The 26,498-nt window shown below is 46.1% G+C and overlaps 3 pseudogenes across 1 annotated transcript; all 3 read right to left on the reverse strand.

Annotated features, from left to right (window-relative positions):
* On the reverse strand, positions 1-1,885 carry LOC128561588 (Golgi apparatus membrane protein TVP23 homolog B-like; annotated as a pseudogene). Its single transcript, XR_008373297.1, has one exon. The product of XR_008373297.1 is annotated as a Golgi apparatus membrane protein TVP23 homolog B-like (transcript).
* LOC128562055 (uncharacterized) lies at positions 1,409-9,952 on the reverse strand (annotated as a pseudogene).
* A 14,539-nt stretch (positions 9,953-24,491) lies between these two features.
* On the reverse strand, positions 24,492-26,498 carry LOC128562186 (kelch-like protein 12; annotated as a pseudogene).

Below are 26,498 nucleotides of genomic sequence, written 5' to 3' on the forward strand. Positions count from 1 at the left end.
CAAACATAAGCCAAAGTGCTCATTCTTACCTGGAAGCAAAACTTACTTCTGAAAATGATTTATACAAATAATATGTAAACACACGACAGAGCTTCAAGATAAACTAAGAATATCCTCTTATGTTCTATGGATCAAAATGCATAGGTCTCTGTCATGTATATGAACGAACACCAACACTCTCACTGATTTGGGGTATACTGATACCACATAACCATACACATTGTACAACATAAAACAAACTGACAATGTTTCTAGTGACAGCATACTTTCTAGCCCCAACTCCTACAAAGAAAATGAAAGCAATATGAAAATTACTTTTCCTTTTTTTAAATAAAATAGTCAAGTGAAAAGCAAACCCCACACTCCTGGTTGCAATATGGACTGAGTTCTAAGAGGTTCAAAGACAAGAATCTCTTCGGTTGTTCCCCAATGTAACAAAATTTATAAGCTTTCACTCTTTATTCAGGGAGTCTGACCATCTCCGGTGTTTTGTCTTAAACTGCTTTCCTAGATACAAGGTGGCCATGTGAAGTTCTTCCTGTTGCCCACTTTGCACCTGATGTATCCAGACAGGTTGGCACCTTGTAGCACCACACCCATGAGAACTACCGCCAACCACTTTACTCTGAAGAAGAGGGCACTAAAGGCAAATATCACCCACAGCACTGGACAGGCAATAAGTCCTAACCAAAAGATTCTTGATTCAGCCTCCGAAGCAGTTTTATTCTCTTGAGAAGACTCCTTCACTGCCCAAAAGTCACATGACAGCAGCAAGATAATTGTTACCATACAGGCAATAAAGCTGCTGCTGAGCAGTTCACAGAAAAGAGACAATGATGGCACTGACGCGAAAGAACAAGTGGAAAAATGATGCCACTGGATGTCTGATTTTGGATTTTTTTGGTCTGTTAGTTGTCTCCTCTTCTGCATCAAACAGTGAAACATCATCAGTGTCATCATTACTGTCCTGCTGCAACATGGCGGCCCTGCCTCTTTCTTTTTTTTAAGTCTTCCAACAGTTTATTAGAAAGAATGCAGACATTTAAAAAAAATCCCCACTGTCAGGAACATAAATTGAGGTTTTCAGCCCTTTGTATAAACTGAATAAAAAAAGAAAAGAAATGAAAAATCCAATAGTGTGTTAACATTTTTTCACTCATTTGCCATATTAACAGTACAAATACAAATCTGGTCTAAATGTACAGATTCTCAAGCAACAATGTACAGCTTTCTTCATCCTCCATGCTAAGAGATGTAAAAGCTTAAGGGCCAAACAATATCAAATGTATAGGCTTCAAAAACCATGTAAGTTAGGGCATTTATTACTTTTGCTAAGATACATCTGGAACACTAACAAGTGATCGCTTAACATACAATAATGTGAAGTAAATTTTTTGAAAAATAAACTTTAGTGGAACAATCCTGAAGGATAAAACAGAGGAAAAGCAGGTTACCAGTTTAAGGTGTCAGCCAATTTGTTTTGGACACTTTTGAGTCCATGTTCTAAAAATCTAAATTTAGTTACCTTTCCCTAAGCTGAAAACTTCCTATCATGTCAGTATCTATGTTATGAAGAAAAGAAGACTTAGGTGAAACGTTTTTATTTATCACAACTGCTGTATCAATTGCCTAGGACCTCAACAGCTTCATGGAAGCCTGGGAAATATTAATGCATAACGTTATTGCCTTAGCTGATTAAAATTGCCCCATACACTGATATATATCAACCCTTAAAGAAACCTTTAAAAAACAAACAGGTTGAAAAATGGGTTAAAGGAGGCAAATACAGCATGTGCCTTTAGAGCTATCAATTCAGGAATTGCTTCAATTATCAAATCTTGCAGAGAAGTTATTTGTCTTTCTCAAAATCCGGGTGATGACAGTATTTCTTTTTTTTCTTTTCCTTTCTCTCTCTCTCTCTCTCTCTTTCTTTTCTAGACAGAGTCTCAAGCTGTTGCCCTGGGTAGAGTGCTCTGGTGTCACAGCTCACAGCAACCTCAAATTCTTGGGCTTAAGCAAGATTTTGCCTCAGCCTCCCAAGTAGCTGAGACTACAGGTGCCTGCCAAAATGCCTTGCTATTTTTTGTTGTTGTTGAGGTTGCCATTGTTGTTTTAGCAGGCCGTGGCCGGGTTCTAACCCACGTATGTGGCCCACGCCCTACCCACTGAGCTACGGGGCGCTGCTGACAATATTTCTTGCTCCAAATCTGGCATTTTTTCATCATCACTGTCCTGCAAATCATCATCTGCTCCATCTACTTCTGGTAAATCTACATCCTCATCACCACCCATGTTGTTCATCATCTCAGAGAAACAATCAAAATTAGACATGTCTTCATCTGAATCATCTTCCCAGTCCTTCCAATTATCGAAGTCCACACTAAGCCAATTAAGCTTTGCCCTTTCTTTTGTTAACCCTGGCCATGATTGGCCAAATTCTCCTTTTCATAGGTAAACAACATAAAATTGACCTGACCGTTCTTTTATGCTTGGAATCATTGGGATCAATATAGTGAAAAAGATCAATTTCATTTAAATGTTTAAAGACAACTGAACAGAAGTTTGGATTTTTCAAAAGTTACATTAACATCTTTACTGTTAGTACTGTTCAGCACAAAATTCAACGGAGACATAGTCCCTTCTTTGTACCACTTTGCAGAAGCAGGCTGCGTTGTGAACGGGGGAGGAGGACGAGCGGGCAGGTGGGCGGGCTTCTCTGCCGGCTGCAGCTAAGGAGTTGACTCCTCTGCAGTGGTGACTCGGGCGTTTTCTCCCCGACGCGGCCTCTTCTCGCTTGGCTCAGGAGAGGGTGACGGCGGCGGGATGGACCTGGGTCCCGGAATGCACCGCGCTGAGCCTTTTTTTTTTTTGAGACAGTCTCACTATGTCGCCCTCTGTAGAGAGCTGTAGCGTCACAGCTCACAGCAACCTCCAACTCTTGGGCTTAAGCGAGTCTCTTGCCTCAGCCTCCCAAGTAGCTGGGATTACAGGCGCCAGCCACAACACCCGGCTATTTTGTTGTTGTAGTTGTCATTGTTGTTTGGCAGGTCCGGGCTGGGTTCGAACCTGCCAGCTCTGGTGTATGTGGCTGGCACCCAGCCGCTGAACTACAGGTGGCGAGCTGATTTTACGTTTCTTGATTTTGTGTATCTCACAACTTTTGTTTTTGTTTTTTTGGGACAGAGTCTCACTTAGTCACCCTTGGTAGTGTGCTGTAGCATCTTAGCTCACAGCAACGTCCAACTCTTGGGTTCAAGTGATTCTCTTGCCTCTTCCTCCCAGGTAGCTGGGACTACAGGCATCCCCCACAGCACCGGCTATTTCTTAGAGAAGGCTCTCAGAATGCCCTTTGTGGGGTGGCACCTGTGGCTCAATGAGTAGGGCACTGGCCCCATATACCAAGGGTGGCACTGGCCCCATATACCCAGCCCAGCCAAACTGCAACAACAGCAGCAAAAATAGCCAGGTGTTGTGGTGGGCGCCTGTAGTCCCAGCTACTCAGGAGGCTGAGGCAAGAGAATCACCTAAGCCCAAGAGCTGGAGGTTGCAGTGAGCTGTGATGCGACAGCACTCTACCGAGGGCGACATAGTGAGACTGTCTCAAAAAAAAAAGGCGACAAAGTGAGACTCTGTCTCAAAAAAAATAAAAAGGAATGCCCTTTGTGGGGTCTCACTCTTGCTCAGGTTGGTCTTGAACTCATGAGCTCAGGCAATCCACCCATCTCAGCCTCCCAAGTGCTGGGATTACAGGCGTGAACTACCACGCCTGGCTCTCACAACTTTTGTAATGGTCCACATATAAGCAGATGCCCCCTTGCACCCAGACCTTGATGCAACTTTCCTCTAATAAACTGAGCACACACAGCTGAAAGGCTGTTGGGAGCAGTGTGACAAAACTTGCTGAAAGACTCTAAGACTCTTGGGGTCACAATCCTCATATGACTTCTGACAGGCAGGAGCCCTGTAAGGCACAGTAGCAAGTCCTTCCTGTGCTGGTTTGGGACTACCACCACTGGGGACAATGATGGTCCTGGGCTGGCTCCTCCCTGACCTAGAGTGGCTATTCCTGACCTTCCCAGGGCACCCCCTGGGCAGGCGCCTGCTCTGCTCTTCTCTCTCTCTCTGGATTAACTCTTTCTGAATGCCAAAACTGCTCCTGACAAACTTTATTGTCTGGGCATACTGTGGGAAAGGAAATGGCAGAAAGGGAGACAGACACCACCAGGTAGTTTATCCATGTCCCTGCGACCTGTGACTCTGCGGGGGATCCCTAGAGGCTGTGCCTGCATAGTGCCCCTCTGTTGTCCTGAACACCTCCAGGGACATGGTGGGGTTTTCAGAGTGATGAGCTCACCAGCGTCACCTTCAGGGGGCTCCTTGCAAGCGGAACCAGGGTCCTTACTCAGAGGAGCAGCAGTGGAGATTCCCAGATGTGTATTTGATCCAGGGCACCTTGAAAGAGATGCTGGTGAGATGCCAGGTTCTGGGGAACCAGAGATCCTTCTCCACATGTTGATTCAGGCCCTGTACCACATCTGCTTGACTTCACACATTGCACCCTGCACCCCCACCCAAGACTCCCTGCAGCGAGATGGGCTGTGGGCATGGGCTAGGGACTTGAGCAGGGAGGGGCCCAATCGGAGGCCAGGGCTGGGCTGGAACCAGGCCCCCTGACCACAGCAAGGGGGCAAGGTTTTCCCTAAAAGTACCCTCCCTCGTAACACTTCTGACTGGGCTGGGCTCCTGAACACTGCCTTAGGACACTGTGTCCACAACCACCTCCCAGTGCTGTGGGGAGGCCCAGGAAGGCCCTTCTCATCTGCAGCCCAGGGGATCATCTCAGCCATGGCCCTGCCAAGCCCCTGGGGGCTCCCACGGCCCTAGAGAGCCCCTTCCCACCTGGCCGTCTCCTACCTGTGACCACCTACCTGCCGCTAGTCCCTGGTGTCCTTTCCTAGTGAGCTCCAAGCTTGCTCCAGCCTCAGGGTAGCTTCTCCCTTCAGTCTCCTCTATGGACAGCTACATGGCTGGCTTCCTGCAGGCATTCGGATCTCCATGTTCACTCCGCCTCCTCAGCATGGCTGTCTCTGCCCCTCCCCATCTAAGGTCAACCTTTGGCCCTGGCTGACCATCTATCTCACTGTCCTGATGCATTCTTCCTCCAAAGTAGCAATATCCAAAATGACATCGTTTTCTTTGTGCGTGTGTCTTTGGCTGCTACCGGCACTGTGCACAACATGTTGAATTTAAGGTTTCATGGAGGACAGAAGGGAGATAGGGCAGAGGACAGAAAGGGAGAAGAAAAGGGAGGCTTGTAGGCTGGCAGAGTGTCCCCAGTGTGAGAGGCTCTGTGGGTGACCTTCCCAGGACTGACCCTGGCTGTGGGCTTCACTGAGTGCCTCTCAGAATGCCCTTTGAGGAATCTCAGCCCTTTGGAAGCCAGAGGCAGGGTCTGCAATGCTCAGGAGTTCTCCCCTCCTTCCACATCACTGTGTCACACCAGGCTGCCACTCCTTGAGGTTCCTGTAGAAAAACCACTTGTTAAAATTCAACATCCTTTCATGATAACAAATGTCAACAAACTTGGTATAGAAAGAACATACTTCAACATAATAAATGCCATTTGTAATAAACCCACAGGTAACATCATACTGAGTCAGGAAAAGATGAAAGCATTTTAGGGCCGGGTGTGGTGGGTCATGACTATAATCTCAACACTTGGGAGGGTGAGGTGGGTGGATTGCCTGAGCACACAGGTTGAAGACCAGCCTGAGCTAGAGTAAGACCCTGTTGTCTCTAAAAAATAGCTAGGCATTGTGGCGGGCGCCTGTAGATCCAGCTCTTGGGAGGCTGACGCAAGAGGAACATTTGACCCAAAGAATTTAAGGTTGCTGTGAGCTATGACTCCACCGTACTCTACCAAGGGTGACCAAGTGAGACTCTGTCTCAAAAAAAAAAAAAAAGAAAGTATTTTCTGTAAGAACTGGAACAAGACAAGAATGCCCATTTTCACCACTGCTATTCAGCATAGTACTGGAAGTCCTAGCCAAAGCAATCAGGCACAAAAAGAAATAAAAGGCATCCAAATTGGAAAAGAGGAAGTCAAATTGTCCCTCTTTGCAGATATATGATCTTATATCTAGAAAAACCTAGACTCTACAGAAAAACTCTTAGATCTTATAAATAAGTGCAATAAAGTTACGGATACAAAATCATAGAAAAACCAGTAATACACCTCTAATGAACTAGCTGAAAAAGAAATCACCAAGGCAATCCCATTTACAACATCTCCAAAAAAATAATAGCTAAGAATAAAGTTAATGAAGGAAATTGAAAACATCAATAGAAAACATTGATGACATTGATGAAAGAAATTGAAGAAGACACAAAGAAATGGAAAGACATCATGTACTCATGTTTCAGAAGAATTAATAGTGTTTAACTGGGCATTGTGGTGGGTGTCTGTAGCCCCAGCTATTCAGGAGGCTGAGGTAGGAGGATTGCCTGAACCTAGGAGTTTGAGGTATGTTAATGTGAGCTATGTTGACACTACTGCACTCTAGCTCAGGTAACAGAGATTATATCTCAAAAAAAATTAATATTGTTATTATTATTATTAACTATATTACCTAAGGAAGTTTGCAGATTCGCTATAATGTCTATCAAACACCAATGTTATTTTTCACAGAAACAGAAGAATAAGTCCTAAAATTTGTTGGAATAAAAAAAATAACCGAGTAAAAAAAAAAGCTGGAGGCATCATGCTGGTTGATTTCAAAATATTTTATAAGGTTATCTAATAGTAACCAAAACAGTATGGTAATTCTTTATTCTGCTCCCTTAAAATAAAATAAGATTTAAGAAACAGTATGGGCTCGGAGCCCATAGCACAGTGGTTACTGCACTGGCCACATACACTGTGGCTGGCGGGTTTGAACCTGACCCGGGCCTGCTAAACATTTGACCCGAACATTGACAACTGCAACAAAAAAATAGCCGGGCATCGTGATGGGTGCCTGTAGTCCCAACTACTCAGGAGGCTGAGGCAAGAGAATCGCTTAAGCCCAGGAGTTGGAGGTTGCTATGAGCTGCGATGCCATGGCACTCTACCAAGGGTGACATAGTGAGACTGTGTCTCAAAAAAAAAAAAAAAAAAAAAAGAGAAAGAAAGAAAAAGGAAAAGGAAAACATCAGGTAAACACTTCAGGTCTAGACAAAGATTTTATGGATAAGAACTCAAAAGCACAGGCAACAAAAATAAAATGAGACTATATTAAACAAAGGAAACAATCAACAGAGTGAAGAGACAACTTGTTGAATGGGAGAAAATAATTGCAAAATATTTGTCTCACAAGGGACTAATATTGAGAATATAAAATGAACTCAAAACAACTCAATAGTAAAAAAACACAAACTTATTAAAAAATGGGCAAAAGCCATGATTAGACGTTCATGTTCCTTTAGGTCTTCAGATCTGTTGAGAAGATGTAGCAAATATTCCCCTAATCTCAGTTATTCGTTGTGTAATGAAACTGAACTGTATGAGGACCATATTACAATATGGTGTAACACTGACATTGTTGGTAAAAATTCAAATATCTCGTGTAAATAAGTCATATGATAATATTGATATTGAGCATAAAATGTACTGAGAGGTTGAGTTAAACCTCCTCAGGATCTGACATTGGTGGAAAAGAGGAGACTTGGATCCAGGTAACCATCCAATCTGCACAAGCTTTTCGCAAGTATGAATAGCCATCGACCACCAGGGGACATGAGTCACCAAATTAGAAGAAAATATACAGGTGTATGTGATGGTTTATTTTTTTTATTTTTTATTTTTTGTAGAGACAGAGTCTCACTGTACCGCCCTCCGGTAGAGTGCCGTGGCGTCACACGGCTCACAGCAACCTCTAACTCTTGGGCTTACGCGATTCTCTTGCCTCAGCCTCCCGAGTAGCTGGGACTACAGGCGCCCGCCACAACGCCCGGCTATTTTTTTGTTGCATTTTGGCCGGGGCTGGGTTTGAACCCGCCACCCTCGGCATATGGGGCCGGCGCCCTACTCACTGAACCACAGGCGCCGCCCCTATGTGATGGTTTATAATGCAAATCAATTGCTTGTTCAAATCTTTCCCTGCCCTGGGCCAGTTCTTCCACAAGTTGGCCATATTCATATTGACACAAGTGCTGTTCCTATACAAACCTCTTTGTGAGGAGTCTGGATCCTCACTAAAAACCAATGTATGAAAAGAAATAATAATAATAATAAAAGTCCATGTGTGATTTTTCAGGTCCCACTGTGGGTAATTTCAAGGCTGTGCCTAGCAGGCCTCATGGGCTAAGCTGCCCACACAGCCAGTGCACTGTGGTCTCAGGAGGGAACTGCAGCCAAGGACCCAGGATCCCTCACCCCTATCCGACCATGCTCTTATTTGCATTCCTAGATGCAAATACTCATAAAACCATGATTGTTTTGCTGTAAGGGCTAGCCAGTAGCTTTCACAGCCAAAGGTTAACTCAGCAGGCTTCAGGTGTCAAACACTGCACATCCAATAAAGGCTGGCCCTTGGCCAGGTCCTGGAAGGAACCTCTGAGCCCTTGAATCACCTGCCTGATAAGAACGTCTCGGCTCACCTGGGCTTGGGCCCCACCAGTTTGTGCTCACAACATAATTGATGGCAGGACCGTGGGCATGCAGTGTCTGTTCCCTGACATCTGCAGGGGCTGGAGACTGTGAGCTATGAGTCTCCATGACATCGCAGCTCACAACAACTTGTGTCAGCCAAACTGCTCCAGGCCCACATGAGCAGTCTCCAATACAAACCCTGGCCACGGGCTGGGGACCTTCCCCGGTTGGCAGCACCTCATGTGTGCTGCTACACTCAGCACTGGGAGAACTGGGTGCTGTCCATGGGTGCACTGGGAGAGCCCACTGGAAGTTCCTGCCTGGGCTCTGATCTCTGCACCTTTGCCTTTGCTGATTTTTATCTGCATCCCTTCACTGGGGAAACCATAACCACGAATCCAGTGGTTTTTCTGAGTGCTGTGACCCACTTGTCCTGAGGGTGGTTTGTGGTGTCAACTCAGTTGTCCATTCACAGCTAGGGCTGGAGGGCAGCATGATTATGTTGGCACCCCCATAATATCCCCCATAAGAAAGCAGAAGTGCCTGCAGGCTCCATGTTGTCTGGTGGGCCTTTTGGCATGGCAGCAGACAGACAGACAGGCTAAGAGCCCTCTAGATGGTGAATACTGTGGCTTTCATGCTGTGTGTCTCTCAAAGGACCATCTCTGTTAGGGCCCCAAGTTGGCCCTCTATGAAGCCTTGGTCATGAGCTTTAGTGGGGGCTTCTGACTGTGGACCAGGCCTGGATCCTGGAGGAAGTATTGGGTGTATGAAAGGGAACTACAGGGGGGAAACCAGGACCCCCAAGTTGCAGAAAAGAGATTATTTAGGTCCGCTATTAAGGCCATGGGCCTGGGCCTTGCCAAAGAGTGTGGCTGGGGGACCCGGCCCACAGGAGCAGAAAGCCAGGGCACAGTGAGGCCTGAGGGTCCTGGGACAGCCCATCAGCCCAGGGACCAAGCCTAGGCAGGTACCAGGCCAGGGCTTCCCAGGCCCCTCCTCCCCAGGGGGCACCCAGCTGGCCCTGGAGCAGGAGGAAACAGAGGAGGCTGTGGGCACAAGGGCAGGGACCCTGCTGCTGGAGCTGCTACTGGTGCCAGGGGTTCTGGGGAAGCGGGGAGAGCTCGGGGGTGCTGCTGCAGGACATGGGCAGAGCGTACTGGGAGCCAGCTCACATTTTTGCCTCCACTCAGAGTCATAGAAAGCGGACTTGTTGTTGCAGGAGGTGGACCTGTTGTCACAGGAGATGTCCCTGAGCTCAGGCACAGAGTATGCTTCATTTACTCCTCTCCTCACCCCAGGTTCTGGGGTTCCTGGGCACATTGGGCTATCAAGTAACTGATGGGCCCTGGGGGGAGGGGTGGGACCTGTGGACCACACAGGGAGAGTCTCTGTCACCTTCCTCTGCCCCACGGGGCCCTGGGATGATGTGAGGCAAGGTGGAAGTGGCCGGTCTGGCTCATACCTGAGCTGTGGTTCATCTGTCCATCACAGAACCTCGCCACCACCACAATGTTCACTCACTGGTAGTGGGCAGAATAGAGACGGAATTTTGGTGTTGGCCATGGCCGGCCAGCCTGCACTTCAAGAAAAGACACCAATGTGAAGGGAGCCTGGTGAGCTGCAGCTGGGCGCTCTTGGCTATATACTGCTTCCGAATGTGAGTCTGGAGGAAAGTGTGGGTAGGGTAGGGGGGTCTGAGCGGTATGGTGGGTGGGGCTGCTGACTTGCTAATGGCCTCCGGGATGAGCAAGTAGTAGCAACCCCACAGTCTCACTATGTAGACTGGGTCCCCAGGTGTTCAGGTGACCAACTCTCCTTCCTGGGACCCTGACAATTCTTTTTTGCCAGGTACATTAATGATCCTTCCCAGTGGTGAACTGACTGCCAAGCCAACTCTCTGTAATCTGCAGGCCTATGTCAATTGATACAGGGTGCAGGATATCATTATGAACCCCAGCTACCAGGGCTTTTTTTTCTTTTTCTTTTTCTTTTTCTACCAGGGCTTTTTATTTAATGACATAGCTCTGCTTAAGTTGGGCACCTCTGTCACCTACAATAAGTACATCCGGCTCATTTGTGTCCTGTCATCCACCTCCATGTTCCAGCACAGACCGACTGCTGGGTCACCAGCTGGGCATTCTCAGAATTACAATGAGTCTAGAGACAGTTAGGGTGGGAAAATGGAAGGTTGGGGTGGCCCAGGCATTACCCTCCACCCCTGTTCTGCCACACAGGAACAACAGCAGCCTTATTGGCCTGGGACACAGTGGCAGCCCCTCCTGCCAGACTGTTCAGCCTCCTCTTCTTACTTACCTTTCTGCTCTCACTCCCACCTACAAGGGCAGGAACCAAACACTCAGTTCTCTCTCCTCCCAGGCTGTGGGGGCCAGAAGGAGAGTTGGAGAGAGAGGCCAGCTTGGCCCAGGCTGTAAAAGGAGGGAGTTTGAGATCAGCCTCATGACAAGGGTATAGACAGTGATTTTCTTAAATTCTCAACCATGAGGTTTTGTTGGGTTTTTTTTTGAGACAGAGTCTCAAGCTTTCACCCTGTTAGAGTGCTATGGCGTCACAGCTCACAGAAACCTCAAACTCTTGGGCTTAATTGATTCACTTGCCTCAGCCCCTCAAGTAACTGGGACTACAGGCAGCTGCCACAACCCCTGGCTATTTTTTGTTGTTGTTGTTGTAGCTGTCATTGCTGTTTTAGCTGGCCAAGGCTGGGTTCGAACCTGCCAGCCTCAGTGTATGTGGCCAGCACCCCACCCACTGAGCTACAGGCGCAGCCTCAATCATAAGGTTTTAAGTGTCCAATTTTGAAGTATATAGTTCAGGATTTTTAGTATATAGTCATGCATCATTTAAGGTTGGGGATACTTTCTGAGAAATGTGTTGTTAGGGGACATTATCATCGTGGGGTCATGAGGTATACTTACACACCTAGGTACATGGTAGCCTATTGCTTTGGGGCTACAGACTGTACAGCACATGACACTGCTGAATACTGTAGCCAGTTGTAACACAATGGTATTTGTGTATCTAAACATATTTAAAAATAAAAAGATTAAAAATGGTATACCTGTATGGGGCCCTTACCATGAATGGACCTTGTAAGACTGGCAGTTGGGCTGGGTGTGGTCTACAGGCTCACGCCTGTAATCCTAGCACTCTGGGAGGCTGAGGCGGGAGGATTGCCTGAGCTCAGGTTTGAGACCAGCTTGAGCCAGAGTGAGACTCCATCTCCAAAATAGCTGGGCATTGTAGTCCTGTAGCACGTGCCTGTAGTCCAAGCTACTTGGGAGGCTGAGGCAAGAGATTCGCTTGAGCCCAGGAGTTTGAGGTTGCTTTGTTGCAAGTGCAACAAAAAGAGACTCTGTCTTAAAAAAAAAAAAAACAAAAAAACCCAGCAGTTGCTCTGGGTGAGTCAGTGAGTGGTAAGTGAAGGTGAAGGCCCAGTTGTACACTTCTGTAGACTCTATAAACACTGTGCACTTAACTTATAACACACTGGATTTATTTAAAATTATATTCTTTCTTCAATAATAACCCTAGCTTACTGTAACTTTTTAACTTTACAAATTTTTTAATTTTTTTTAAACTTTTTGACTCTCTTGTAATAAACACTGAGCTTCATAGCCAAGCATTGTGGTAGGCGCCTGTAGTCCCACCTATTGGGAGGTTGAGGCAAAAGAATCGCTTAAACCCAGAGGTTTGAGGTTGCTATGAGATGTGACGCCACAGTACTCTATCAAGGGCGACATAGTGAAATTCTGTCTCAAAAAAAATTAAAAAGTAAAAATAATAAACACTTAGCTTCAAACCCAAACATGGCGTACAGCCATATGAAAATACTTTCTTAACATCCCTTTTCTATACTTTTTTGTAGTTTTAATTTTTTTAAGTTTTTTTTTTTTCGTTAAAAACTAGGACACAGACGCATACATCAGCCACAGGATCAGGATCATCAAGGTGTCACTAGGTGATATGAATTTTTCAGCTCCATTATAATCTTATGGGATCACCAATATGTACGTCATCATGTTGACTGAAATGTTGTTATATGGCACGTGACTATATTTACAAAGTTGCTCAGCTATCATCACCATCTAATTGCAGATGTCATCATCTCAAAATGGAATCTCATACACCTTAGTCATTTACTCCCAGTCCCCTATGCCCCTAAGCCCATAGCATGAAGCAACCATCAACGTGCTTCCTGTCTCTACGATTTGCCTATTCTAATATTCTATAAACACAGAACCATACCATATGTGTTTCGTATGACAAAAGTGTTTCCAAGGTTCATTCATTTTGTGGTGTATATTAATTTGGGGGGGAGGTGTCTAATTCACCTAATTTTGTTTGTTTGTTTTCTTTGAGACAGAGTCTTACTTTGTCACCCTCGGTAGAGTGCTATGGCATCATAGCTCACAGCAACCTCAAACTCCTGGGCTCAAGTGATTCTCTTGCCTCAGCCTCCAGAGTAGCTGCGACTACAGGCGCCCACCACAACGCCCGGCTATTTTTAGAGACAGGGTCTCGCTCTAGCTCAGGCTGACCTGGAACTCCTGACCTGGAACTCCTGAAGTCAGGCAATCCACCTGCCTCGGCCTCTCAGAATGCTGGGATTACAGGCATTAGCCATGGCGCCCAGCCTATGTTAAACTTTTTAAGGAACTGCTAAACAGTATCCATAGCTACTACACCATTTTACATTTCCATCAATAATGAGGATTATAATTACTCCCTATTCTCCTCAATGCTTGTTATTTTGTGATTTTTCATTTTCTTTTCTTTTTTTTTTTTGAGACAGAATCTCACTGTAGCCCTTGGTAGAGTGCCGTAGCATCACAGCTCACAGCAACCTCAAACTCTTGTTCTTAAGCCATTCTCTTGTCTCAGCCTCCCAAGTAGCTGCAACTACAGGCATCCTGGCTGGCTATTTTTTTGTTGCAGTTGTCTTTGTTTAGCTGGCCCAGGCCGGATTCGAATCTGCCAGCCTGGGTGTATGTGGCTGGTGCCCTACCCGCTGAGCTATAGGCACCACCCTATTTTGTGATTTTTCTTGTCTTTCTTTCTTTTTTTTTTTTTTTAGAGACAGAGTCTCACTTTGTCGCCCTCGGTAGAGGGCCATGGTGTCACAGCTCATAATAACCTCCAGCTCTTGGACTTAGGTGATTCTCTTGCCTCAGCCTCCCGAGTAGCTGGGACTATAGGCGCCCACCACAACGCCCAGCTATTTTTTTGTTGCAGTTTGGCCAGTGCCAGATTCGAACCTGCCACGCTCGGTATATGGGGCCGGGGCCCTACTTACTGAGCCACAGGCACCACCCTATTTTGTGATTTTTCTCTTTCTTTTTTTTTTTTTTTTTTGAGACAGAGCCTCAAGCTGTCACCTTGGGTAGAGTACTGTGGCATCATAGAATCATAGCAACCTTTAACTCCTGGGCTCAAGCAATTCTCTTGCCCCCGCCTCTTAAGTAGCTGGGACTACAGGTGCCTGCGACCACACCCAGCTTTTTTTTTTTTTTTTTTTTTGTGGTTGCAGCCATCATTGTTGTTTGGTGGGCCCCGGGCTGGATTCGAACCCGCCAGCTCAGGTGTATGTGGTTGGCGCCTTAGCCACTTGAGCCACAGGCACCGAGCCTATTTTGTGGTTTTTCGATTGTGGCTATCCTAGTCAGTGCGAAGTGGTATCTCATTGTAGTTTTCATTTGCATTTTCTAATGACAGATGATGTTCAGGATTTCTCTGTGTATGCTTATTCACCATTTGTATATAATCCTTAGAGAAATACCTATTTAAATCCTTTGCCCATGGCTCAGTGCCTGTAGCTCAAATGGCTAGGGTGCCAGCCACATACACTGGAGCTGGCGGGTTCACACCCAGCCCGGGACTACCAAACAATGACAGATACAGCCAAGAAAAAAAAAATAGCCGGGTATTGCAGTGGGTGCCTGTAGTCCCAGCTACTTGGAAGGCTGAGGCAAGAGAATCGCTTAAGCCCAAGAGTTTGAAGTTGCTGTGAGCTGTGATGCCATAGCACCTAGTGAGGGCAACATAGTGAGACACTGTCTCAAAAAAAATAAAACCCTTGCCCATGTTTTAAATGGGGTTGTCCTTTGTTGTTGTCATGGTTCTTTTACATTCTGGATACTAGCCCATTATCAAATATATGATATCTAATCTACAGGTTTTCTTTTCATCTTGATGATAATGTCTTTTCTTGTACAAAAGTGCTTATATACTTTTGGGCTGTGCCTGTGGCTCAAAAGAGTAGGGCACTGGCCCCATATGCTGGAGGTGGTGGGTTCAAACCAGCCCCGGCCAAAAACTGCAATTAAAAAAAAAAAAGTGCTTACTTTTGATGAAGGCTGAATTACTTTCTTTTTTTGTTGTTGTTGTTGCAGTTTAGCCGGGGCCAGGTTTGAACCAGCCACCTCAGTATATGGGGCTGGTGCCCTTACCCACTGAGCCACAGGCACCACCCCTACTTTCTTTTTTTTTATTGCTTATACTTTTGGGGTCATAGCTAAGAAGCCATTGCCAAATCCTAAATCATGAAGACTTAACATCCATGTTTTCTTGAAGATTTTTACAGTTTAGCTGTGACATTATGTCTTTGATTCATTTTGAATTGATTTTTGTAGATGAGATGAGGGTTCCTATTTCATTCCTTTGCAGGTGGTTATCCAGTCAGACAAAAACTATTTGATGAAGAGACTGTTCTCTCCTGCATTGAATTGCCTTGTATCCTTGTGAAAGTCAATTCTCCATAGATGCATGAGTTTATTTCTTTTTTCTTTCTTTCCTTTTTTTTTTTTTGAGACAGAGTCTCACTATGTTGCCCTCAGTAGAGTGCTATGTCATCACAGCTCACAGCAACCTCAAACTCTTGCCTCAGCCTCCCAAGTAGCTAGGATTACAGGTGCCTGCCACAACACCCGGCCATTTTGCTGTTTTTGTTGTTGTAGTTGTCATTGTTGTTTAGCAGGCCTGGGCCGGGTTTGAACCCCACACACCAGTGTATGTGGCCGGCACCCTAACCACTGAGCTACGGGCGCTGAGCCATGAGCTACCCAAGCAGCTGGGACTGCAGGTGCCCACCACAAAGCCTGGCTATTTTTGTTGTTGTTGTTGTTGTTGTTGCAGTTGTCATTTTTGTTTAGCAGGCCTGGGCTAGGTTCAAACTTGTCTGCCTCAGTGTATGTGGTCGGCGCCCTAACCCCGGACCAGTGGGCACCGAGCCCTAATTAGTTTTCATCCTTTTGTGTGCAAATATCCAGTTGTCCCAACACCACTTTTTCTTTTTTTTTTAGAGACAAAGTCTCACTTTGTCACCCTCAGTAGAGTGCTGTGGTGTCACAGCTCACAGCAACCTCCAGCTCTTGGGCTTAGGCTATTCTCTTGCCTCAGCCTCCCGAGTAGCTGGGACTATAGGCACCCGCCACAACGCCTGGCTATTTTTTTGTTGCAGTTTGGCCGGGCTGGGTTTAAACCTGTCACCCTCGGTATATGGGGCTGGCGCCCTACTCACTGAGCCAGAGGTGCTGCCCAAATCAGACTTTCAATTTCTAAAAAAAACAAAAACAAGGCCATTGTGGTCTCAATAGGGATTATATGGAATATGTAGATTGCTTTAGGAAATATTGCTATCTTAACTCTCCAATCATGAACACACGTTTCCATTTATTTAGATCTTCTTTACTTTTTTTCAACAATATATTGTAGCTTTTTGTCTACAAGTCTAGTACCTCCTTAATTAAATTTATTCCTGTTTTGTGCGGTGCCTGTGGCTCAGTGGGTAGGGCGCTGGCCACATATACCGAGGGTGGTGGGTTCGAACCCAGCCCCAGCCAAACTGCAACAAAAAAAATAGTGGGGGGTTGTGGCGGGTGCTTGTAGTCCCAGCTACTCTGGAGCCTGAGGCAAGAGAATCACCTAAGCCCAGGAGTTGGAGGTTGCTGTGAGCTGTGATGCGACAGCGCTCTACGGAGGGCAATAAAGTGAGAGTCTGTCTCTAAAAAAAAAAAAAAGTTATTCCTGTTTTATTCTTTTTTTTTTTTTTTTGAAACATAGTCTCAAGCTGTTTCCCTGGGTAGAGTGCTATGGTGTCATAGTTCACAGCAACCTCCAACTCTTGGACTCAAGCAATCCTCTTGACTCAGTTTTTCTATTTTTAGTAGAGATGAGGTCTTGCTTTTGCTCAGGTTGGTCTCAAGCAATCCACCTGCCTCGGCCTCCAGAGTGTTAAGATTACAAGAGTGAGCCACCACATTTGGCCTGTTTTATTCTTTTTGATGCTATTATAAATGGAATGGTTTCTTCATTTCCTTTTTGAATTATTCATTGTTAATTTATAGGAACTGACATTTGAGTGTTGACTTTGTATCCTGCAACTGATGAATTTATTATTACTCATAGTTTTTTTAATATTTGGGAATTTCTACATAGAAGATAATGTCATTTGTGAGCAATGGTAATTTTACTTCTTCTTTTCTGATTTGAAAGCCTTTTATTTCTTTTTGTTTCCTGTGTTCTCTGACTAGGACTTTGAGTACTATGTTTAGTACAAGTGGTGAAAGCAGGCATCCTTGCCTTCTTTCTGCTCGTAGAAGAAAATCAGCTTTTCGGCAGCGCCTGTGGCTCAGTGAGTAGGGCACCGGCCCCATATGCCGAGGGTGGCAGGTTCGAACCCAGCCCCGGCCAAACTGCAACAGAAAAATAGCCGGGTGTTGTGGCAGGCGCCTGTAGTCCCAGCTGCTCGGGAGGCTGAGGCAAGAGAATCGCGTAAGCCCAAGAGTTAGAGGTTGCTATGAGCTGTGTGACGCCACGGCCCTCTACCGAGGGCGGTACAGTGAGACTCTGTCTCTACAAAAAAAAAAAAAAGAAAAGAAAATCAGCTTTTCACCATTGAATATGATTTTAGCTATTGGCTTCTCCTATGTGGCCTTTATTATATTGCAGTGGTTTTATTCTGTTTCTAGTTTGTTAGGTGTTTTAATTTTATCATGGAAGGGTATTAAATTCTGTCAAATGCCTTTTCTAAATCAATTGAAATGATCATGTGGTTTGTCTGGCTTTGGTGTCAGGATATTGCTAGCCACATGGAATGAGTTAGGAAGTTCCCCCCTCCTATTTTTAGAAGAGTTCAAGAATGATTGGTGTTGACCAGGCAAGGTGGCTCATGCCTATAATCCTAGCACTCTGGGAGGCTGAGGCTGGAGGATTGCTTGAGCTCAGGAGTTTGAGACCAGAGCAAAGTGCGAAACTCCATCTCTACTAAAACTAAAAAAAAAAGTCAGGTATTGTGGTGAGTGCTTACAGTCCCAGCTACTCGGGAGATTGAGGCAAGAAGATCACTTGAGCCAAACACACAAGAGTTTGAAGTTGCTGTGAGGTATGATGCCACGGCACTCTACCAAGGGCGATTGAGTGAGCCTCTGTCTCAAAAGAAGAAAAAAAAAAAAAAAAGAATGATTGGCTCAGTGCCTGTAGCTTAGCATCTAGGGCGCCAGCTACATACACCGGAGCTAGCAGGTCCGAATCCAGCCCAGGCCTGCCAAACAACACTGACAACTACAACCAAAAAATAGCTGAGCATTGTGGCTGGTACCTGTAGTCCCAGCTACTGGGGAGACTGAGACAAGAGAATAGCTTGAGCTCAAGAGTTTGAAATTGCTGTGAACTATGATGCCAAGGCACTCTATTCAGGGTCACAAAGTGAGACTCTGTCTCAAAAAATGAATAAATAAATAAAGTCTATTTTTCTGATATTACTATACCAACCTGAGTATATGCGTGTCTTTGGATCTAAAGTAAATCTCCTGTAGACAGCAAGAACCATTTGTCAGGGCTCTTTATTTCTATCTGTGCCCAAGTTTCTAGCATAATTCCATTTCAACCTGAAGGACTCCTCTTTCCATTTCTTTTAAGATCACCCGACTGGCTTGGCGCCTGTGGCTTAAGCAGCTAAGACGCCAGCCACATACACCTGAGCTAACGGGTTCAAATCCAGCCTGGACCCATCAAACAACAATGACGGCTGCAACCAAAAAATAACTGGGCATTGTGGCGGGCGCCTGTAGTCCTTGCTACTTGGGAGGTGGAGGCAGGAGAATCTCTTGAGCCCAGGAGTTGGAGGTTGCTGTGAGTTGTGATGCCACAGCACTCTACTCAGGGCCACAGCTTGAGGCTCTGTCTCAAAAATAAAATCATTCTACTATTGATGAACACTCTCAGCTTTTGTTTAACTGAGGTTGCCTTGATTTTTCTTTCATTTTTTGAAGGACAAGCTTTGGTTCACTGTTTTTTATTTTCAGCACTTTATTTATTTATTTGGAAAAAAATAATGACAATGTTGTTGACTCTTATAATAAGTCATATGGCAGGCCGCAAAATAAATGGCAGTAAATTACAAAAGATTGAATTCATAGAAAACATCTTCACTGACCACAATGGCCAGTTTTTCTAGTTTTAGTAGAGACAGGGTCTCGCTTTGCTCAGGCTGGTCTCAGAGTCATGACCTCAGGGGATCCACCCACCTCTACCTCCCAGAGTGCTAAGATTACAGGCATGAGCCACCATGCCCAGTCCCTATTGCCTTTTTTTTGAGACAGAGCCTCAAGCTGTCACCCTGGGTAGAGTGCTATGGCATCTTAGCTCACAGCAACCTCCAACTCCTGGGCTTAAGCGATTCTCTTGCCTCAGTATCCCAAGTAGCTGGGACTACAGGCGCCCGCCACAGCACCCGGCTATTTTTTGGTTGCAGCTGTCATCGTTGTTTGGCAGTCCCCGGGCTGGATTCAAACCCGCCAGCTCAGATGTATGTGGCTGGCGCCTTAGCCACTTGAGCCACAGGCGCTGAGCCTATTGCCTTCTTTTTCTTTTTTTTTTTGAGACAGAGTTTCACTATGTCACCCTTGGTAGAGTACCATCGTGTCCCAGCTCACAGCAACCTCAAACTCTTGGGCTCAAGCAATTCTCTTGCCTCAGCCTCTTAAGTAGCTGGGACTTAAGTACTTAAGCCACAATGCCCAGCTATTTTTTGGTTGTAGTTGGCATTGTTGTTTGGGAGGCCCGGGCAGGATTCGAACCTGCCAGCTCTGGTGTATGTGGCTGGCATCCTAGCTGCTGAGCTACAGGTGCTGAGCCCTCTCTTGCCTTCTCTGGCAACTTTCTACTTAGAGCAAATTCATCAGAATTTCTTTCTTTCTTGCCTCAGTTTCCCTACCTCCTCACCTTTGCTTCCTGGGATCACCTTCCAAATAAACTACCTGCACCCAATCTTGGTCCCAGGTCAACCTATGCAGGGAAGCTGGTAAGACTGAAAGCATCTGGCATTTGTGAGATGGGGAACCCTGTGAGGGTGGGGGCTACTAGTGTGCTGCTTTTTTTTTTTTTGTAGAGACAGAGTCTCACTTTATGGCCCTCGGTAGAGTGCCGTGGCCTCACACAGCTCACAGCAACCTCCAACTCCTGGGCTTAAGCGATTCTCTTGCCTCAGCTCCCAAGTAGCTGGGACTACAGGCGCCCGCCACAACACCCGGCTATTTTTTGGTTGCAGTTTGGCCAGGGCTGGGTTTGAACCCGTCACCCTCGGTATATGGGGCTGGCGCCTTACCGACTGAGCCACAGGTGCCGCCCTAGCGTGCTTCTTTCAATAATCTTCCTGATTGAACTAACAGGAGAGGGTTCTATTGTTTGCGATCAAAACCTGCAAAAGAAGGCGGCGCCTGTGGCTCAGTGAGCAGGGCGCCGGCCCCATATACCGAGAGTGGCGGGTTCAAACCCAGCCCCGGACAAACTGCAACAAAAAAATAGCGGGGCGTTGTGGCAGGCGCCTGTAGTCCCAGCTACTCGGGAAGCTGAGGCAAGAGAATCGCCTAAGCCCTGGAGTTGGAGGTTGCTGTGAGCTGTGTGATGCTACGGCACTCTACCGAGGGCAATAAAGTGAAACTCTGTCTCTACAAAAAAATAAACAAACAAAAAAAAAAACTTGCAAAAGAGGTTTAAGAGTTAAGGTGGAGTCTGGGCCTGGACTAGACATGATCGTGAACAGGAGGGAGTTGTCCATAAGGCCACGTGGGTCCACAGAAATGCTTGCTCTGTAAGCATCAACTTGAACATGCACATACGTTTATTAGCAATCAGGACAGAGGGGACTGGGGCCTGTCCAGTAGGCAGTCCTAACCTGTCCCCTGTAGTGGGCATGGTCCAGGGGAATGTGCCAAGGATATGGTACCCACTGCACCCTCATTGGCTCTGAAGAATTCAAACTGGCTGCAGGAGTTGGTGGACCACAGCAGAGTCAGGAGCAGTAATGACCTGGAGGTATCCAGCCTGGGTGTACTGCAGGACATGACCTTCTGCATCCAAAGTACACACTGATGTTGGTGTAGACACTGGGTCAGTTGGGATGACCACAGCCCACTCCCCAGCTAGTGATTCCAACCTGATACTACAGTCCATTCTTGTCTCAGACCAATGATCCATCTGTGTCACCCTGAGAAGCAGTGTGGGTGAGACCAGCCTGAGGCAGGATCTGGGAGGCAGAGGAGAGGAAGGAAGTGCAGGAGGGGTTAGGGGGCTGGTACAGATCCTCCCCTGGCAGCAACTGGGCTTCATTTTTTGCATCTGCAAAGTGGTAGTGGGGCAATAGGCTCCTAGGTTTGGCAGGATGATGGGAGGAGGTACAATTCATGTGAAACAAAGAGCATGTTTTATAGCTTTGGTAAATAAGAACTGCCAATGTTTCCTCATGAATAAATGCCAACTGTAGATTTGTGTGGGCACAAAGAGGTTGGTCTCAGGCCCGGGGTTGGGTAGGGTAGGATTCCCTGGTGGGGTAAAGACACTCACTTTGCAAGTGTCTACACTGCCATCCTTAGCACCAGGAAAAACCAAGGAATGGTCGATCATAGAGCAGCTAGAAAGCTGTTTAAACAGGTAGCTACACCTGGTGTTGTTTAAGTGGAAAGCTGCACTTCCCGGAAGTTATAAGGAGGTGGAAGAGATGCTGGGGAAAGAACATAGAAAGATAGCTACATTAGCCTGTCCTCTGCCATCTGGGAGAGGGGGAGGAGGGACGGCACAGGTTACATGGTGGTATTGTCTCAGCCATACCCAGTGCCCCGAACACTGCTTATCTAGCACATCATGCATAATCAATAATATTACAGAAGGTTCTCACACTTCAGGCTGGGAAAAAATATCACAGAAGGACGGAACCCAATGGATAAGCAGACTGTTAGAGTTCCCTCTGAGACTCAGTTTGTCTATGATAACCAGAGATGATAGCACCGCCCTGAGTCAGTGGAAAGATTCCTTAATCAAAACATGGCAGGGAGGGGGCTAAGGTGGATGAGAATGTTTAAGATTACTACACTACGGTTGCAGAATCTAGGCCAAAACTTGCCAAATTTGATGAAAGACATGAATCTGAAGATTTAAGAAGCTGAGAAAATTCAATTTTTTTTTTTTTTTTGGAGACAAAGCCTCAAGCTCTCACCCTGGGTAGAGTGCTATGGCATCACAGCTCACAGCAACCTCCAACTCCTGGGTTCAAGCAATTCTCCTGCCTCCACCTTTCAAGTAGCTGGGATTACAGGCGCCTACCACAACACCCGGCTATTTTTTTTTTTTTTTTGGTTGCAGCTATCATTGTTGTTTGGCAAGCCTAGGCTGGATTTGAACCTACCAGCTCAGGTGTATGTGGCTGGCGCCTTAGCTGCTTGAGCCAAAGGTGCTGAACCAGAGAAAATTCTAAGTAGGATAAACACAATGACATCTGTCCTGAAATACAGTCTAATGAAACTAGCAAAGACAAAGAGAGAATCTGGTAAATAGCAGGAGACAAATGACTCATCAAGGACCAAGGATCTTCAACTAGATTTTTTTTTTTGAGACAGCTGATTTTTTTTTTTTTTTGGTAGAGACAGAGTTTCACTTTATTGCCCTCCGTAGAGTGCCGTGGCGTCACACAGCTCATAGCAACCTCCAACTCCTGGGCTTAGGCGATTCTCCTGCCTCAGCCTCCCGAGTAGCTGGGACTACAGGCGCCCACCACAATGCCCGGCTATTTTTTTGTCGCAGTTTGGCCGGAGCTGGGTTTGAACCCGCCACCCTTGGTATATGGGGCCGGCACCCTGCTCACTGAGCCACAGGTGCCGCCCAAGACAGTTGATTTTTAATATTTTCTTTAAAAAGTACAAAGGAAATTAACTCTGTAGGTCAATATAATTCAGGGAAAGAGGAAAAAATGGAATTTCAGAGCAAAGGGAACGTGCATTCTTGTTTAGGTTATCATATTCCCATACTCCCAATACCCATAAAACAAGAATTTCACTCCATGACACAGATGATCCTTGAATGGTAGCTCAGAAATATTGATAGCAGACATACTGGGACTAACTAAATTATTTTGGTTGTCATTGATTATTCTGTCCTGAGATAAATAAAATCTACTCTAAGGACAGCTAAGGGAAAGTTATAGCAGGAGAAAGACTAAAGTACCAAACACAGCAGTAAAAACCAGCAGGGCAGCACCTGTGGCTCAGTGAGTAGGGCACCAGTCCCACATACCGAGGGTGACAGGTTCGAACCTGGCCCCGGCCAAACTGCAACAAAAAAAAATAGCCAGGCGTTGTGGCGGGTGCCTGTAGTCCCAGCTACTCAGGAGGCTGAGGCAAGAGAATCACCTAAGCCCAAGAGCTGGAGGTTGCTGTGAGCTGTGACACTGCAGCACTCTACCGAGAGTGACAAAATGAGACTCTTGTCTCAAAATTAAACCAAAAAAAAAAAAAAACAAAAACAAACAAAAGAACACTCCTTAGCAGAAGTGTGCCCTTAAACGAATGGGGCGATAATCAGGTAGCTACTCTACTAGGCTGCTGCCATCCCCAACCCATCCCCAAATAAATAGTGTGGAAGTGTAACAGTAATAGTGTAGTAGTATTTGATTCAACAAAATTAAGTCTTTCACCCATTTAAAGCAAATATTGCCATGACAAGAAGAGCCCTGGCAGGGAATGAGAAGATTGTAAGATCACAGGTACTTCTAATTCAACATCAGGTATACTGAACTCTCACATTTATGCCATCTCCTCCCATCCCAACATTTGTTCAGTTATTTCCTCAGTCTCCAGTGCCAAGAGACTCCAGATGCACAACACTCAGTCTTGCAGGTTATACTTCAGTGGTGTTCTAGGTACACTCACATTCCGTTAAATTCAGTTACTTTTACTTACTCCAACCTCATTCTTATATAACAACCCTGTCCTCCACCTCCCCCAAGGCAGTGTCACGTAAATCTCTCCCCCTAACCCCCAAAGTTTAGATAGGGCTCTTCCTTTTGTTTTTTTCCAGAACACAAGTGCTTTGCCCCTACCTACCTGTAGATTAGAGTATTTATTCCTAGGGAAAAAGAAAGACTTGGATTTTACCAAGTTTATTCAAGTCGGTATCCTTCTAATTATCTAGCCTGGATACTGCCCACATCTAGCAGGCCATACTTACCTTAGTTCTCTGCAATATATGAGGCATAACATTTATATAGTCTCCCAAGCACATGGTAGTTACAAACGACAAGAAAGTGCTCTCCAAACCAGAGGGAGAGGTGATCTACTTTCTGACATCCATTCAGTGTGCGTTCTCTTCCCCTGGGTATCTGTTTGTTACCCACCCTTCTCAGGAAGGACCACAAAGGGGAGTGTATGTCAAATAAGTACAATCATCACTGCACTGGTGCCTGTAATCACCCTGTGCACAGCATAAGAAACAAACATTCTGGAAAGGATCCTTGACTGTCCCACAAACTGTCCCTCGGACTGGTCACTAGCTCTGGATGGAGTTCCATCAATGGTCACTTCTCTCAGAGAACACACACACCAGCATCACAACGCTGGGTTCCCATGGATGTCACTACTTCCCAGTTGTCAATGATAGGGTCATAGCACTCAGTACTACTCAGCAGGGAATTACCATCATATCCTGCAATTGCATAGAGTCTTCCCCGAAGTACTGTGGCCCCTACATAGCATTGTGGAGTGGTCATATCAGTAACAGTTGTCCAAGAATCAGTGCGAATGTTTTACACTTCAACAGAAGAAAGGTGGGCTGTACCGTCAAATCCCCCCACCACATAAATATGGTCATTCAGCAGGGCTACTCCTGCACCAGAACGCTTGGTGGCCATTGGCATAGCATTGGTCCAGTGTCCTGTATGAGGATCATATTTCTCAACTGAATTTAAGATATTCAAGCCATCATATCCACCTAGACAGTAGATCATGCCGCTGGCCACTACTAGTCCAGCGCCTTCTCTGGCTGTCTGCATATCCCCCAGCATGCTCCACTGGTCAATATTTGGGTCATATCGCTCCATACTGGTATGGCGCCTGCTTCCATCAAAGCCTCCAGAGACATAGATCATATCTCCCAGGGTTGTAGCTCCTGCAAGGCCTCGTCAGACATTCATAGGGGCCACAGAATACCAGACCCCATCCTCGTCTGCTGTGTAGTCCAGACATTTCACTGAACTGAGGCGGGAGCGGCCATATCATAGCCACCAATTACATAGATCCGATCATGCAGGGACACTGAGGCCACATAACGTCTCTTACGAATGATGCTTGGCCAGAAGTTCCACTCCTGAATCTTGGGGTCATATTTTTCTACCACGTTGATGGTAGAAAAATATGACCCCGAACCCCCCAACCGAAGCCCCCAACCACCAGAAGCACTTCATTGGCTCCTAGACGAGCCTTTGTCCTAGGGCCCCGCATCTGACTCCGAAGTTCAGGCCTCAGATGAAACTTCTTTGCTTCATAAACTAGATCCCTGCACTGTAAACTACAGCGGATAAAAGGCTCAGCATCGGGCGGCACCTGTGGCTCAGTTGGTAAGGCGCCGGCCCCATATACCGAGGGTGGCAGGTTCAAACCCGGCCCAGGCTGAACTACAACCAAAAAATAGCCGGGCGTTGTGGTGGTGCACCTGTAGTCCCAGCTACTCGGGAGGCTGAGGCAAGAGAATCGCTTAAGCCCAGGAGTTGGAGGTTGCTGTGAGCTGTGTGAGGCCATGGCACTCTACCGAGGGCCATAAAGTAAGACTCGTCTCTACAAAAAAAAAAAAAAGGCTCAGCATCTATCATATCTGTGATATACCTGGGCGTCAGCAGGGGCATCTGCACATACTATAGCAGGTCAGGTAAGTATTCTTCTCGCTCCTTCTTGGCATGCTTCACCCAGTTGATGACAGCCTCAAAGACTGGTTCTTCAGAATCTACCTGAATTTCATCACACTTGATTAGCTTTTCCACCTCTCCTTGACTTAGAAGAATGAACTCTTCATGCTGCACCACTTCAGGAAAGTGCTTCTGTCTAAAAACCTCAGCTGCTTGTATCAGGTCAACACAATTGTGGGTTTCAGTAAAATCCCTGATACCCAGGCAATTAGAAAGGTCCAACTGACTTTCTAAGAACTCACAGCAGACTTGCTTCACACCTTTCAGCTGAAGCAGACAGGCTGCAGGGAGCAGTTCTTGTACATTTTCTACCGTCACATGTACTGTTTCTGTGTACACAAAGTCTAACAGAATTTCCATGGTAGAGGCAGTTAAACCTTGAATATCAACATAAGGTTTTCCCTTCTCTGAAAGCTCACTAGTGAACAGGGCACAGAAGTAATCGCTACAGGCAGCCAGCACAATCCGATGAGCAGGGAAGTCTTTCTGCTCTACCCTCAAAGTCACATCACAGAGGGTATTGCTCTTCCTGAGCCAGTTCATTGAGTTGAGGATGGATTTAGCATGAGTATTTGTCATTATGTCTTTGGGGGCCATAATGTCTTCCATCAAGCAATATGGAGA

Source organism: Nycticebus coucang, chromosome 12, assembly GCF_027406575.1.
Source record: "Nycticebus coucang isolate mNycCou1 chromosome 12, mNycCou1.pri, whole genome shotgun sequence".
Classification (NCBI taxonomy): Eukaryota; Metazoa; Chordata; class Mammalia; order Primates; family Lorisidae; genus Nycticebus; species Nycticebus coucang.